At 45.1% G+C, this 14101-nt stretch overlaps 1 protein-coding gene across 1 annotated transcript in view; it reads left to right on the forward strand.

Moving 5' to 3' along the window:
* PYGM (glycogen phosphorylase, muscle associated) overlaps positions 1-14101 on the forward strand; it is a 1234135-nt gene that overhangs the window by 1275 nt on the left and 1218759 nt on the right. The gene's annotated exons all lie outside the window — the stretch shown is intronic.

Consider the following 14101-nt stretch of genomic DNA (forward strand, 5'->3'; position numbering starts at 1 on the left):
TGCGACTTGTGCAGAGGCAATGCAAAATGTACTGAAAGGAAAAAACTGTGGGCCCCCCAAATCTGCAGCCTGCCAGGCCTGGAAAGGGGGGGGGGCGATTCCCCCCCCAACCCAAAGCACCTTGTCCCCATGTTGATGGTGACAGGGTTTCTTTCCCCCCAACCTTGGGCTGTGGTTGTGGGGGTCTGCGGGCAGGGGGCTTATCAGAATCTGGAAGCCCCCTTTAAGAAACAGGCCCCAGATCCAGCCCCCCCTCTATGTGAATGAGTATGGGGTACATAGCACCCCTGCCTATTCACCCCTAAAATAAAAACAGTGTAGTGTAACAAAAAACATGAGGCAGTTTTTGTCCTTTATTAAAAACGAATAATGTCCCACCGATCTAGATCCAACAGCAATCACCATGTCTTCCTCAGCCAATAAGATCCGATAAGAAAAAACGATTCAAGAACTGTCATCGGGGGAGGAGCGTTTTTTCTTTAAATTTTTTTCTATCGAGTTGTGGTGGTGGAAGAAGACATCGTGATTGATGCTGGATCTACATCGGGGGGGGGGGGGGGGGGGCATTATTAATTTTTAATAAAGGACTTGTTAATAACTGCCTCTTTTTTTTTTTTTTTTTTTTTTTTTTAATACTACACTTTTTTTTGGGTGAATGGATACCCCATACTCAGTCACATAGAGGAAAGCTGGGATCTGGGGGGCTGCAGCCCCCCTGCCCCAAACCACCACCCCATGTTGAGGGCATGTGGCCTGGTATGGTTTAGGAGTGGGGGCTCTTTCTCATCCTCCCCTTTCCTGGCCTGCATGCTTGGATAAGGGTCTGGTATGGATTTTGGGGGGGGGGGGGAACCCACGTGTTTTTTTTAAAACATTTTGGCATGGGGTTTCCCTTCAAAATTCATACCAGACCCTTAGGTCCGGTATGGATTGGGGGGGGACCTCTCGCCATTTTTTTTGTAAATTTAGCATGGAAATCCATACCAGACCCAAGTCGCACTCATTTCAATTTCGATCCTAATCGTTAAAGTCGGACTGATGTTGGACCGAAGTCGCAGGGCAAAGTCAAATTGAAAGTCGTGCGACTTTCGTGTTAGATCAGTGTGAATAGGGCCTAAATGTGGAAAAGGAAGGTCTGTTATTTTGTTTAGATTAGATATTCATCTATTTGTGAATCCTGACTTTTTCCACGATGGGTCCTTTCAAACTTAAGCGTGCAGTAGCAGTGCGTTAATGGACACATGTTAGGCATGTTATGGCACAAATTTTCTTAAAGCCCAATTGCCCTGGGCTCTAAGCAAAAAAAACCCTGCAGTTAGGCCCCCCCCACACTGCAAGGGTTAACCACTTACCACAAACCGCCATAGCTGCTCATTGCTGTTTGACGTAGAATACCGGGGTTATGGCAGCATATAGCTGCCATAACCCCGGTATTTTCTGCAACGGCAGGCAGTCCTCTTTAAGATAAAAGTGGTCTCTGCAGCGGATTCGCCCCCACTCGGCTCCATAACATTGGATGACGTAAGCGACGCCAAACGTCACTTCCGCCCAATGGTCTTAAAGGGGAAATTTAAAAAAATAATGTATTTATTAATTTTTTTATTGAATTTAAGTGTAAATGTGAGATCTGAGGTCTTTTTGACCCCAGATCTTACATTAAAGAGGTCCTGTTATGCTTTTTCTTTTAAAGGAATGTTTACATTCCTTGTAATAGAAATAAAAGTGACCCAAAAATGTTTTTGTAAAAGAAAAAAAGTAAAATAAATAAGAAAAAAAAAAAAAAAAGTAATGCGCCCTGTCCCACTGAGCTCGCGTGCAGAAGCGAACGCATATGTAAGTCGCACCCGCATATGAAAACGGTGTTCAAAACACACAGGTGAGGTATTGACACGATCGTTAGAGCGAGGGCAATAATTCTAGCAAAAGACCTCCTCTGTAACTCAAAACTGGTAAACATTTTTAAACGTTGCCCATGGAGATTTTTAGGGGTCAAAGTTTGTCGCCATTCCACGAGCAGGCGCAATTTTGAAGCATGACATCTTGGGTATCAATTTACCCGGCATAACATTATCTTTCACAATGTAGAAAAAAGTTGGGCTAACTTTACTGCTGTCTTATTTTTTTCATTAAAAAAAGTGTATTTAAAAAAAAAAAAAATTGCGCTTGTAAGACCGCTGCACAAATACGGTGTGACATAAAGTGCTATTTTATTTTAATATATATATATATATATATATATATATATATATTTTATGTTTGGGGGTTCTAAGTAATTTTCTAGAAAAAAAAAAACCTGATTTGAACTTGTAAACAAAACAACAAATATCTGTCACGAATGTCACGTCAACTTCAATGCATGTGGTCAGACACTATAGCTAGCTACTGCGTGCTTCACCTATAGCAGCCCCCTTTCCCTTAAAACAAGCAGGCTTACCGGTACTTGGTTGCCCCCAGGACTTAGACACAATGCTATAGTGCCTGGCCACCACACTAGGGCAGATTCAAACAGAGCAAACAACAGACTACTTGCAGTTTAGCAGACAGAAAGCATGGTTCTAAGACGGTCCAGGTAATAAGGCAGGCTGAGTTTAGTGTTCGGTTTGCTAATACCCGGGTGCTGGAATGAGGAACAGGGGCACTAAGTGATCATGACCATCTCAAAAAGAGGCTCGGTCCTTAAAGCAGTTGTAAGGGTAGAAGGTTATCTTACTGCATTCTATACATTAAGATAAAAAACCTGTGTGTAGCACCCTCCCCAGCACCCCCTAATTACTTACCTGAGCCCCTTCTCCCTGCAATGTCCACGAGTGTATTAGCTGTCCCAGACTGCTTGTAACATGTTTGTTATTTAAAAAAAAAAAAAAACGAGCCTTTACAATCACTTTAACCACTTGCCTACTGGACACTTAAACCCCCCTCCTGCCCAGACCAATTTTCAGCTTTCAGCGCTCTCACATTTTGAATGACAATTACTCAGTCATGTAATACTGAACCCAAATGCATTTTTTTCCCTTTTTTTCATACAAATAGAGCTTTCTTTTGGTGGTATTTGATCACCTCTGGGTTTTTTATTTTTTGTGCTATAAATGAAAAAAGACCGAAAATTTTGAAAAAAAACACATTTTCTTAGTTTCTGTGATAACATTTTGCAAATTATTTATTTTTCTTCATAAATTTTGGCCACAATTTATACTGCTACATATCTTTGGTAAAAATAACCCAAATTAGTGGATGTTATTTGGTCCGTGTGAAAGTTAGAGAGTCTACAAGCTATGCTGCAAATCATAAAAAAATTGATCACACCTGATGCACTGGTGGCCTCATTTCTTGCGACCCGAACAAGCCAGGAAAGTACAAATACCCCCCAAATGACCCCTTTTTTGAAAGTAGACATTCCAAGGTATTTAGTAAGATGCATGGTGAGGTTTTTGATGTTGTCATTTTTTTCCCACAATTCTTTGCAAAATGAAGATTTTTTTTATTTTTTTCCCCACAAAATTGTCATTGTAATAGGTTATTTCTCTCACATGGCATGTATATACCAAAAATAACACCCCAAAATACATTTTGCTACTCCTCCTGAGTATTACGATACCACATGTGTGGGACTTTTTCACAGCCTGGCCACATAGAGAGGCCCAACATGCAGGGAGTCCCATCACATGTTCAAGGAGCATAAATTACACATCTAACTTGTTGACTACCTATTACACTTTTGAAGGCACTGGAGCACCAGGACAATGACACATGACACTGACGTGGCACTGATGACACTGATGTGGCACTGATGACAGATGGCACTGATACGTGGCACTGATGACAGATGGCACTAATACGTGGCACTGATGACAGATGGCACTGATGACACGTGACACTGATGACAGATGGCACTGATACGTGGCACTGATGACATGTGACACTTATAACAGATGGCATGTGGCACTGATGACAGGTGGCACTGATGACAGATGACAGTGGGGAGAGATGGCACTGACAGGTACTGTGTTCACTTTTTTCCATTCTTTTTTCTGACACTCAGGCTGCAGCGGTTCACTCTCCCTCCTCACATGCTGTCTCTGTGTGAGGAGGGAGAGCCGGCGATGAGAGATCTCATATGTTTTCATATGAGATCATCTCTCATTGGCACTGCCAATCGCACTGTAAACGGCCGCTGTGATTGGCTGTTTACGGCGATCTGTGACTGGCTGTGTCCAAGGGACACGGCCAGCACAGAACTTCCCTGATGCGCGCCCGCGGAAGTGTGCATCGTGGAAGTAAACAGCAGGACATCCAGGGATGGCCTCCCGGCAGTTAGCGTCCGCGCTGCAGCCGTCTTTCGGATATAGTGCGGGCGCGAAGTGGTTAAAAGATATGTAACGTTCATTTTAAAAACAAAACAAATAAAACAAACATGTCATACTTACCTCCTCTGTGCAGTTGGTTTTGCACAGATCTTCCTCTTCTGGGGTCCCTCAGCGGCACTCCTGGCCCCTCCCCTTCTCGAGTGCCCCGTTGCTCTCCCTCGGGGCACTCATGCGGGCGCTACTGTGTCCTGCTGCTGCATTCATTGACACAAACAGCAGGACACAGCCCCGCCCCCTGGCTCCCGCATCATTGGATTTGATTGACTGCAGCGGGAGCCAATGGCTGTGCTGCCATCAATCTGTCCAATCGGGACCTGAGATACTGGCTGGAGCTGGTGTGCTCGTCCCCGTCGCTGCAAAGACCGGGTTCAGGTAAATTAAAGGGGGGCTCTGGGGGGCTGCTTCATCACAGGAGGTTTTTCACCTTAATGGATAGAATGCATTAGGGTGAAAAACCTTGAGTTTACAACTCCTTTAAGTGGTTAAAGTGTATATTACCTCAACAATTCAATTTTTTGATCTGTGTCTGCAGTACTATGTACTTGTGTGAAAAAGTATCCTGTTCTGTTTGCATTGCTATCTTTGTGTGAAACTCCTGGTGATTCTGCCAGTCCCTCTGCTTTTCTATTTCAAAATGACCACACCAGGACATGGAAGCAGACTCATCTCAGTGTGATCAGTCTTCTTTTTATATTCTACTTGGTAGCACAGCCTGCTTGTAATCCAATGGTCAGACTTGTTCTCAGGGAACCAACAGCAGGAGAAAGGCTCTAGGATCCAGCATCTCTACCAGCACTTATGGCAGGAGAAGGACTTTAGGACCCAGTATATCTACCAGCAGGTCACATGAGCCTATATAAAAGAAGTTTGCTAGTTTCTGCATTTGCTGGTTGATCTTCGGCTCCTCCAGTGTGGTAGCTCAGTGATATTCCTGTGTCTCCCATTACTGATCCGGCTTGTCCTTGACCTGTCTCCTGTTTGCTTCCTGTGTTCGACCTCGGCTATCCACCTGACCACGTCTGCTCTGATACCAACCCAGCTCACAACCTAGGATTCCTTCTGACCATGCTCCAGTCGCAGCATTATCCAAATCCTACAACACCTCACAGGCACCACCTGTCTGCTGATTCTACGCCAGCACACCAGCTGTACTCTGGAACCTCCTGCATACAGTCCAGCAGGTGACCCATGCTACTTTGGGCCTGACCTCTGCTTTTTTCACCCTCAGGGGGTCTGGAACTTAGCCGCAAGGGAAGCCCTCTCTCTCCATTGGCCTCCAGCATCAGGTACGTGATAGTATCAACCAGCCATGATGTCTGAGGCCGAGAGAGATGCTTCTGTGTTGGAGGCCCTATGTCAGCAGATGACGGCTCTTACCCGCTTGCCGACCAGCCGCCGTCGGTACGATACCACGAACCGTTGTAGCTATACGTTAGTTGGTCCCTTTAAGTGGGATAGCAGGCGCGTGCCCGCTGCAGAGCGAGGGTGCTGATGCTTGTGACTGGCGGTGGCGATGGCCATGAGCGATCGTGGGTACAAGAGGCAGAACCTGGGAAGTGTGTGTGTGTAAAAGCATACATCCCAGTTCTGTGAGGAGAGGAGAGAGAGATTGTGAGTTCCTACGAGCTGGGAACCATGATCTCTCATCTCCTATAGTCATTCCCATCCCCCACAGTTAGAACACACACCCAGGGAACACAGTTAACCCCTTGATCGCCCCCTAGTGTTAACCCCTTCCCTGCCAGTGACATTTATACAGTAATCAGTGCATTTTTATAGCACCGATCGCTGTATAATTGTCAATCGACCCAACAATGTGTCAAAAGTGTCTGATGTGTCCGCCATAATGTCGAAGTCTTGATAAAACTTGCAGACCGCCGCTATTACTAGTAAAAAAAAAATAATAATAAAAATGCCATAAATGTATTCCCTATTTTGTAGACGCTATAACTTTTGCACAAACCAATATACACTTTTTGCGATTTTTATTAACAGAAATATGTAGAAGAATACATATTGGCCTAAACTGAGGAACAAATTTTGCTTTTTTTTTTAAAAAAAAAATGGGGCTATTTATTACAGCAAAAAGTAGAAAATACTGTTTTTTTTTTCAAAATTGTCGCTCTTTTTTTTGTTTATAGCGCAAAAAATAAAAACCGCAGAGATGATTAAATACCACCAAAAGAAAGCTCTATTTGTGGGGAAAAAAAAGGACATCAAATTTTTGTTTGGGTACAACATCGCACGACTGCGCAATTGTCTGTTAAAGCGACACAGTGCTGAATCGCAAAAAATGGTCTGGTCATTGAGCCAATTCTTCCGGGGCTGAAGTGGTTAAACAAGTAGTCCAGAGCTTACAAGATGGCTACTTTCAGCTGGAAGGACGCCATCACTCCCTCACTACCTCCATGACTCTTGCCAATTCTAACCAAGCTACTAGCTCCACTGTCTCAACTTCAGTGGCCAGTTCTCCTGCCATAACCACCTGCTGTGGGATTACTTCCTCCTGAGCCCAGAGTCCCCACTCCTGAGCGCTTTTCAGGTGAACGCCGGAAATTCAGGGCCTTTAAAAATGCCTGTGAACTTTACTTTGCCCTGCAACCACGGCCCTTTTGTAATGAAACCGTCAAGGTGAGTTTTATCATCTCACTCTTATCAGATGAGCCACAGTCCTGGGCTCATAACCTCCTTGAGCAAAAGAACTTAGTACTGGATTCACTTGCCACTTTCTTTGCGACTATGGCTACCCTATATCACGATCCACAGCGGACTGCTACCGCCGAGTCTGCCCTTCATGCCCTAGTACAAGGCAGACGACCGGTGGAGGATTATATTGTGGCATTTCGCAAGTGGTCAGCTGATACCAGATGGAATAATGCCACCCTGAAATACCAGTTCCGGTAGGGCTTATCCGAGACTCTCATGGACGAGTTAGCTAGGATTGAGGCTCCCACATTATTAGAGTCTCTCATCCAAGTCTCTATCCAACTAGACCGATGGCTGCGGGAGCGACGATCCGAACGCACCCAGACCTTCCAACCCACATGGGCAATGCCAAAGGTTCCAGGACCAACAATCCCAGTCTCCGTTCCCTAGCCTATCAATACTTCTGACAGGGAACCCATACAAATTGGCCTACTCTGCCCTGCTTTAACCTCTGAAGAGAAAGCATGCAGACAACAAGCTAACTTGTGTCTCTACTGTGGAGCTTTGGGCCACTACCTTCGCAGTTGTCCTGTTCGCTCAAGTCAATCCAACCTTCCACGCCCCTCGTACCTCCAGTTATCGGGGACTGTATCCACTAATGTATTGCTCCCCATCTCTCTGCAGGTGGCTGGAAAGGAAGTCAAGCTGTGGGCAATCGTTGACTCTGGAGCCTGTAGATGTTTCTTGGACATCAACCTTGCCAAGAACTTGCGTATACCCCTGAAACTAAAGGAACAAAAACATGATCTATATTTAGCAGATGGTACTGCTCCCAGCTCTGGACCTGTCACTCAGGAGACTATCCCTGTCCTTGCCACTATGGATGCAGGCCATCAGGAATTTCTCCACTTTGACATCATCAGGTCTCCTATATTCCCAGACATCCTAGGGATACCCTGGCTGCAGGCCCAAAAAAATCCGCAAATCGACTGCCCAAGGGAAAAAATAGGTTCTTTATAACAGCTTACCTGTAAAATCCTTTTCTTTGAAGTACATTACGGGACACAGAGCCATAGTAGTTACTATATGGGTTATAGGCCACCTTCAGGTGATGGACACTGGCATGCCCTAAGACAAAAAGTGCACTCCCTATATAACCTCTCCCACTACTGGGAGTACCTCAGTTTTGTAGCAAAGCAATACACGTGTATACCAAAGAAGGGAGGGACCTCTGTGTCCCGTGATGTACTTCAAAGAAAAGGATTTTACAGGTAAGCTGTTATAAAAATCCTATTTTCTTATCGTACATCATGGGACACAGAGCCATAGTAGTTAGTATGTGGGATGTCCCATAGCAATGCCAATGGAAGGGAGGGAGACACAACAAAGAGACTAGAGGACTTATACTGCAGCCTGCAGTACACTGCACCCAAAAGCAATATCCTCATGACCTTTTACGTCTACTTGATAGAATCTGGTAAATGTATGGACTGAAGACCAAGTTGCGGCCTTGCAGATCTGAGCCATGGAGGCTTGGTAATGCACTGCCCAAGAAGCACTAACAGCCCTAGTGAAGTGCGCTTTAATATGAAAAAGAGGAATTTTCTTCTTTAAAACATAAGCTTGAATAATCACTTGACAGCCATTTAGAAATAGTAGATTTCGACGCTGTCTGTCCTCTTTTAGGACTGTCTGGCAACACAAACAAAACATCTGTTTTACGAATCTGAGCGGTCACTTTCAAATAGATCTTGACTGCTCTCACCACATCAAGAGAATGTAGTGACCTCTCTCCCACAGGACGAGTTTCTGGAAAATATGAAGCCAGAACAATATCCTGGTTTAAATGAAAACCTGACACTACCTTCGGTAGGAATTTAGGATGAGGCCACAATACAACCTTATCCTTATGAATAATTAAATATGGCTTTTCTGATACTTTACTTGCAGAAGATGTGGCAACCAAGAAAATGATTTTCCTTGTCAAGAGGACTAAGGGAATATCTTGTATTGGCTCAAAAGGCTTTTTTTGTAATGCCGACAGGACTAAATTTAAGTTCCAAGGGTTCAGGGGTGACCTCACTGGAGGACTAATCCGTGTTACTCCCTAAATAATGTTACGAACCAGAGAGTGTGAAGCAAGTGGTCGTTGAAAAAACACTGATAAGGCCGACACCTGGCCTTTGCTAGTACTCAAGGCCAGCTTCATTTCTAATCCCATCTGTAGGAATTCAAGCATCCTACCTATGACATATTTCCTGGAGTGCCAACCCCTGGATTCACACCAGGAGACATATGCCTTCCAGACTCTATAGTATATGACTCTGGAGGCCAGCTTCCTAGCATTAACCAAAGTAGAAACTACTGAAGCTGACAGCCCATGTTCTTTCAGAATGCGGGTCTCAATAGCCAAACCGTTAAATTTAGTGTTTGTAAGGTAGGATGGAATACCGGACCTTGCGAGAGAATGTCTGGCCACAGCGGTAGGGTCCAAGGGTCCCCTACCACCATCTTTATGATCTCGGCAAACCAAGATCTCCTGGGCCACAAGAATCACCTCCTTCCCTTCCTGCTTGATCCTGCGAAGAAGGCGCGGAAGCAGCAGAACAGGAGGGAATGCATAGCTCAGCAAAAACTGATTCCATGGAACAACCAAGGCATCTGTTCCATATGCCAACGGATCCCTTGTCCTTGACACAAAGTTGTCTATTTTGTTGTTGAACCTGGACGCAAACATATCCACGTCCGGAACTCCTCATTTTTGATATATTGACAGAAAGATGTCGGGGTGAAGGGACCATTCTCCCGGGAACAATTGTTGGCTACTCAAGTAGTCCGCCTGCCAATTCTCTATTCCTGGAATGAAAATTGCTGATAGGCAAGAAATGTTGTTTTCTGCCCAAGATAGAATATGATTCACCTCTCTCTGGGCCGCACGACTTCTCGTGCCCCCTTGGTGATTGATATAGGCCATTGCTGTGGAATTGTCAGATTGGATTCTAGGGCCAGGTGTACTGCCCGAATCTCTAGAATATTGATGGGCAAGGTCCTCTCTCCCCAGCCCAGAAGGCTGGCATGTGTTGTTACCATCTTCCAGGTGACTGGTAGAAAGGATCTTCCTTTTTGAAGATTGCTGAATATCAACCACCAATTGGGGCTCTGATGCACTTTAGGGGAAAAACACATTGGGAAGTCCAGAGCTTGGACTTTCTTGTTCCAAGTTGACACAGACAGGATATTGTTTTGCAGCAATCTTGAATGAAACTGCGCATAAGGAATGGCTTCGAAAGAAGCCACCATCTTTCCCAATAACTTCATGCAAAGTCGAACAGAAGGATTCTTCTTTGTTTTGACCAACTGAATCAGTTCCTTTATGGAATCGATCCTTTCCTGGGGCAAAAACCTTCTTCTGAACTGTATCTATGATCAGCCCCAAATACTGCAATCACCTTGATGGTTTTAAGGAGGATTTCTCTAGGCTGAGAATCCAACCTAGGGATTCCAGGTAGCTGACTGTGGTGACTAAACTTTGGTTTGAGCAGGCTACCGACTGATCTATCAAGAGTAGATTGTCTAAGTAGGCTAGTATCGTTATACCTTGAGCCCTTAACCTGGCTAAAGGAGGAGCCAGGACTTTTGTAAATACTCGAGGTCGAGGTGCAGTAGCTAGACCGAAAGGCAGGGCTACAAACTGAAAATGAAGATTTTCTACCTCAAAGCATAGAAATTTCTGGTGAGCGGGGAAAATTGGCACATGGAGATAAGCATCCTTGATGTCGATTAACGCCAGAAATTCTCCCCCTTGTAGGATTGGGACTACTGATCGGATAGACTGCATGCGAAAGGAATGGATATTCAAAAATTGGTTTAGTTCTTTGAGATCTAAAATGGGTCTGACATCTTCGTTTGGTTTTGGAACCGTGAAAAGGTTTGAATAAAACCCTAATCCTTGCTCTTCCAAGGGGACCACCAATATCACTCTTTGAGACAAGAGATGATCCAAAGCTAGAAAGTGAGACTTCTTTTTCACTGGATCTCTGGGAACATTTGATCTGAGAAAACGAGGAAACGGGAACTCTCGGAACTCTAGTTCGTAACCTAGAGAAATTGAGGAAGCCTTCCCCCCACACGAGCGAGCGGGGGCACCCCTTCATAAGGAGGCTTTAGTATTTTGTTTTGTTGGTTTCCTCCCCCACGTCATCTTTTGGCCTTGGGACTGACCCTGAGGTTTACCTCTTGAACCTGACAGTGGAGGCCGTCGTGACTGCCTGGAGGCTCATGCCCCTGGCACTGGAGAAGAAGCATGTTTAAAATAAAAATGCTTAAACTTCTTAACCGGTAAAAGGGAACTTTTCCCATTAGAAATTCTTTGGATATACTTATCCAGATCGTCTCCAAATAACCGTTCACTATGAAATCGGAAACTGGCTAAGAGCTTTTTGCATGGTGCTTCGGCTGACCAATTTTTCAACCATAGGATTCTACGCACATGTATCAGCCCTAGCATGAGCCGTGAGGCCTGGAGAATAGAATCTTTCATAGCTTCTACTGTAAAACACAACGCTTTTGATATCCCGGCCAAATCCTGGGCCTGCTGATCAGGAATAACCTTGAGTACCTCTATAAACTGGTCCTTTAACCACTTGACATCTGCGCTATGGCCGAATGACGGCCACAGCACGGACCTGAATTCCTGGGAGGCCGTCATATGACAGCCTCCCTTGTGCACGCACCCTGCGCGCGCCCTACAGGGCGCGTGCCGAGATCACAGAGTCACTGAGATTCGTGTGATCACCGATCCAAGTAAGGGGCCAGTCCCGGCCCCTTACCATGTGATCAGCTGTCAACCAATGACAGCTGATCACATGATGTAAACAAAAGATCGGTAATCGGCTTTTTTTTCTACTCACGCTGACAGCGTGAGTAGAAAAAAAAGCTGATCACCGGCTCGGATGCGAGGGACATCAGTCCCGAAGTGGAAGAGGCACATCTGCCTCATTGTGCCCACATAACAGTGCCCACAAGTGCCACCTATCAGTACCCACAAGTGCCACCTATCAGTGCCCCCTAGCAGTGCTGCCTATCAGTGTAACTGATAGTGCCCATTATTGCCACCCATCAGTGCCCATCACTGCTGCCTATCGGTGCCCATCAGTGCATTTCTTTTTTTTTAATTCAGTTTTTTTACATTTTTTTAACAAAAAATAAAAACCAGAGGTGATCAAATACCACCAAAAGAAAGCTCTATTTGTGGGGAAAAAATTATAAACATTTCATTTGGGTACAATGTTGTATGACCGCGCAATTGTCATTCAAAGTGTGTCAGCGCTGAAAGCTGAAAATTGGTCTGGATAGGAGGGGGGTTGAAGTGCCCAGTAAGCAAGAAATTAAGGACTGAGATACACTGATCGCTGCCAGCGCAGGCTGAACGACTGAACCTGCGAGCGAAATATAGTTTTTAAAAAGGAATTCCAATTTCTTATCTGTTGGATCCTTTAGACAAGTCAGGTTTTTGTTTAGAGGATATAGCAGCATCAATAGCTGGAATTTCCCATTTCTTATAGAATTCTTCCTCCATAGGATAAAGTATTGCAAACTTTTTCGGAGGAAAAAACTGTTTATCTGGGTGCTCCTACTCAGAATACATAAGCTTTTTTAGCCATGAATGGATAGGAAAAGCATGAACAGATTGGGGAGGCTTTAGTGAACCCAAACCAGAAGTGGGCTCATTGACTGACTGCGTTATTGGCAGTAAAAAAGTAGAGCGGACCAATTCAGTGAGAGACTGTATCAACAACCTTTCCTGCGAACCTGATACTTCCGTATTATGTTCTTCGTTAGAGGGGACATCAGCCTCTTCCTGGTCCCTTGAGAGAAATTTGTCATCTCTCACCCCTTGTTCCTCAGCATGAGGGTCCTGAGCAATGGACAGGGACCTGCTACGCTTAGTCCCACTCTGGGATGCGATTAAAGCATCAATTTTTTGCTCCAAACTTAAAATGGTTGAAGAAAAACCTCCTGCAGTGTTAAGAGCAGCTGCAACACTTGCCCCTCCTGATGGCTCACTCTGACCAGCCGTATTACTCTCAGGGGAGGATACCCTCCTTTTTGAGATGGTTCTAGGCTTCTGTGTGACTATAGTCTTTCTAGAGCCCTTTTTTGAGGTATTTTTTACCCCCCTTCCGACCATAGCCCGATGCACAAAGCAGAGGTACTACCAGAAGGAATGCATCCACAGCTTGGGAAATAGTCCAGCTCTGCTGCTGCTATTAATGCTAAGCCTGATGCAGTAGTAAATGTGTCAAAAGGAATGCCTGTGTCACCAAACCCCTTGCATGCCACCTTTGCTCGTGTCCCTTTTAAAACACCCCTTCCCGCGCTGGACGTTGGAGGATGCCAATGCCACGCTAAGCCCTGCCCCCCGGTTGTCTACAGCCCAACTCTTTCTTCAAAAAAGCTTTTAGGGATGACAACATTTACAAAATTAAAGGAGACATTCATAAGAAAATTTTGAAATCTCTTAGAGAAACTCCACTTACCTTTCCCGCCGCAGGGTTTTCTGTGGTAACCAACAGACCCAATCTTCATCCTTCATGGTGGGTTCCATTAAACCTTCAGGAGCTGGGGATCCTCGAGGAAACCCACAATCTTGGACCTGTATTAGCACCACCGCCAGTAAAACTTTATGGCCTTAATACCAAAAAGTACTGGATTCCGGGGTCCAGCTCTCTAAAAAGAGAAGCGTTACAGGCAAGACCTCGTTTCTTCATATACGAGGCCCAGATACTATTCAATTTGGCCAAAAAGACACTTTGAATGGATCCGGCTGCATGGCTAGCCCCAGAAAGGATTGCTCCAGTGGAGCTCAGCACAGCACATCTTTACTCATGACCAACACCTTAGACACTGGCGAAAAAACGGAGGTACTCCCAGTAGTGGGAGGGGTTATATAGGGAGTGCACTTTTTGTCTTAGGGCGTACTTGTGTCCATCACCTGAAGGTAGCCTATAACTACTATGGCTCTGCGTCCCGTGATGTACGATAAGAAATCAGCTTCTCATCTCCCTACTGTCGCCAACCCTGTGGCATCC

The sequence above is a fragment of the Aquarana catesbeiana genome, linkage group LG11 (assembly GCF_042186555.1).
Source record: "Aquarana catesbeiana isolate 2022-GZ linkage group LG11, ASM4218655v1, whole genome shotgun sequence".
NCBI classification, from domain to species: domain Eukaryota; kingdom Metazoa; phylum Chordata; class Amphibia; order Anura; family Ranidae; genus Aquarana; species Aquarana catesbeiana.